The sequence below is a fragment of the Perognathus longimembris genome, chromosome 18 (genome assembly GCF_023159225.1).
Source record: "Perognathus longimembris pacificus isolate PPM17 chromosome 18, ASM2315922v1, whole genome shotgun sequence".
NCBI lineage: Eukaryota > Metazoa > Chordata > Mammalia > Rodentia > Heteromyidae > Perognathus > Perognathus longimembris.
The window spans coordinates 53,518,412-53,521,759 of NC_063178.1; the positions used below are offsets into that span (position 1 = coordinate 53,518,412).

At 40.1% G+C, this 3,348-nt stretch overlaps 1 pseudogene; it reads left to right on the forward strand.

Moving 5' to 3' along the window:
- Positions 1 to 2,312: 2,312 nt before the first annotated feature.
- On the forward strand, positions 2,313 to 3,130 carry LOC125367087 (annotated as a pseudogene).
- Positions 3,131 to 3,348: the final 218 nt, after the last annotated feature.

Sequence of the window (3,348 nt, forward strand, 5' to 3'; positions counted from 1 at the left end):
TCCTTAATTTATGATTATTAAAATGAAAAAGGATTCTCTTGAAAAGAGGATTTCTAGCACTTTGCTGAGTGACCAGCATTCAGGAAAATTATTTTTATTCCTGCAAAGATTTTCTTCTGTACTGGTTCATCACGTGTCTATGCTTTTTTGAATTCTGAATCAGAGCTTAAAGACACTCCGGAGCTTTTCTTAATTCTTAATTCTGATTTTCTTAATTTCTGTCTAACCACTGGGATGTACTTCACCATAAGATGATGTGTCTGCACCCTTTTCTGAAGAACACCCAATTTCAGAATCCTGCTGGAGATCAGGTGATTTTAGATGACAAAAGAAAATTGGAGGCAGGGTATGATGTTGTGAATATTTGGAATTTTTCAGAAGGTCTTGATCTTCAGGTGAAAATAGGAAAGTTTTCTCCATTTGCTCTACATGATCATCAACTGTCTTTATCTGAAGATATGGTAGAGTGGGCCATCGCAAATAAAGAGGTGGGTTGGATTTAATTCTAATGATTTTAAGAACAAATACGTAAGTAAAATTCACACTTAAAATGTATACCTGATTGAATGCCAGCAACTGTCTTCTGTAACACTAGCTACTCAGTTCTGAATATCCTGATTTGAAGTCAGGCCAAGCACGAACACCTGTAAGAATGTTATCTTCATTTAACCACTGCCAAAGATATCTTGGGTGCTGGTTAATGCGCCTAGTCCTATCTACTTGGGAGATTGACATCCTCAGTTCTCAGATTAAAGCTCATTTTAGAGCTCCGCCAGGCAAGAAATATGTGAGACTCTATGTCATTAAACTAACAAAAACTAAAAGCTGGAGCTGTGGATCAAGTGGCCCTTTACTCATCTTGAATAAAACAACTCAAAGACATTGCTTAGACACTGAGTCCAAGCTCCAGGATTAGCATCACCCAAGAAAAATTCAGTTTGTTTAAAAATGTTAATTTTGAACATTGTCATAAAATACAAATTGCACGTTTCTTAGCAGATTCTAACACCGATAAAGTATCTAAGGAATTGCTTCATGTGTTTAAAGTTTTATTTGGTTCTGTTCGCTGTTGCTTCATTGAATGATTTGTTGAGCTGTTACTTAGGTATCTTTCATGAGAGTAATCATTGAATGAGGTAGCGTATAACCCTTTTATGAATCTAAGTTGTTCAAATAACAGAACTTTTGCAATGTTAGGAAAAGTGTAAACAGTTTCTGACACATGTCTGATTTTCCTCAGCCTGTTCATTCTGTCTGCTGTGAGAGCAGTGGTCTTGATTTCAGGAAATCTCCTCAGGACGGAAAGGCTTCCTGCTGCTTGGATTGCACTCCTTGCACACAGAATGAGATGGCCAATGGGACAGGTAAGTTCACAGTGGAGGGAGAAATACTTGTTCTCGACTAGTGCCCCACAAACCATGCAAAGCACTACAAAAGTTGTGTCTTGGGGTTGCAGTCAAAGTCCTCTTTCATTCACTTAGTAGTAATTTAATTGCAACAATGGATGCTGCTTCTTTAAAAAAAAATACTAAAACTAATCATGTGCTCTGAATTGTGTATAGGATTAACTTTTTCTAGTATATTGTATGCATATTTATTTAACTACTCAGTAACGTTAGCAAATTTTCTATCATATGAGGTACAAAATCCTTTAAAGAATGTGGTGTACAATTTTCTCAAAATTGCTATTACATTATAAAGATAACACAAATCTTTATTTCCTAGTCCTCAGAACTGTTCTTAAAACAGAACAAGTTTTCTGGTTTGGCACAAGTGTTGTGCATGGCATGACTCTGTAACTTCAAAGAATGATTATATTCTCTGTTCCCTTGTGCTTTACAGGTGAGTAGGAGAAGCAAATATCACAATTACAAGGAAGGACCACAGTGCTTCTAGTTACATTACACAGAGGCACAGAAAAATGCAAGATCCTCTAGTCATTTTAAATAAGGACATAGAGTTGTAAACAAGAATCTGAGAATTATAATGGAAGCACAAAGAGATGTATAAATTCATTGTTAGGACACAAGGAATGCCAAGAAACAACATGAATGGTATTCACTGCATGTAACTAGTTTCAACTAGACTTCTGGAAACAAGTGTAGGAACATGATGAAGTTACAAAAAAAATAATGCTAAACATGTATGGTAATACTTGGTCAAATGAAGATTATGCTAGTCATTATTGATGTATAAGAATTTTTTCTAGGGAGGGATTTCCCAATTTCCTTTTAAGTAGTGAAAAGGGAATAACGGTAACTTGTCTTCCTCACCAGATATGGAACAGTGTGTAAACTGTCCAGATCACCAGTATGCCAACGCAGAGAGACAAGTGTCTCCTAAGACTTGTAAGTGTCCTGGCTGATGGAGAGCCCTTTGGGATGGCCTATCCCTGTATGGCTCGTGGTTTATCGACACTCACAGCAATTGTTATTGGAGTCTTTGTGAAACATCACAACACTCCCATTGTCAAGTGTAATAATCAGGCTCTCAGCTACATCCTGCTCATCTCCCTCATCTTCTGTTTTCTCTGTTCCTTGTTCTTTATTGGCCGTCCCAACACAGTCACCTTCATTCTAAAGCAAACCACATTTGGAGTTGCATTTACTGTAGCTGTTTCTGCTGTCTTGGCCAAAATTTTAACTGTTGTTCGAGCCTTCAAGGTCACTTCTCCATGGAGAAGGATGAGGTGGGTGCTGGTATCAGGGGCTCCTAATTTCATCATTCCCACATGCATTCTAATCCAGGTGACTTTCTGTGGACTCTGGCTGGGAACCTCTCCTTCCTTCATTGACACAGTCACATAATCTGAACATGGCCACCTCATCATCCTGTGTAACAAGGGCTCCCCCACTGCTTTCAACTCTGTCTTGGGTATCTGGGCTCCCTGGCCCTGGCCAGCTTCATGGCATTCATGGCTAGGAACCTGCCTGACAACTTCAATGAAGCCAAGTTCCTGACCTTCAGCATTCTGGTGTTCTGCAGTGTGTTGCTCACCTTCTTACCTGTCTACCACAGTGCCAAGGGCAAAGTCATGGCTGTGGAGGTCTTCTCCTTCTTGGCCTCCAGTATAGGGCTCGTGGGCTGCATTTTTGCCCCCAAGTGCTACATCATCTTGTTAAGGACAGACAGAAATTATCTGCATGGCTTCAGGGATAAAAGACATTGAAGTCAAAATAAGCATTGTTGGGCTGGGGATGTAGCCTAGTGGCAAGAGTGCCTGCCTCGGATACACGAGGCCCTAGGTTCGATTCCCCAGCACCACATATACAGAAAACGGCCAGAAGCGGCGCTGTGGCTCAAGTGGCAGAGTGCTAGCCTTGAGCGGGAAGAAGCCAGGGACAGTGC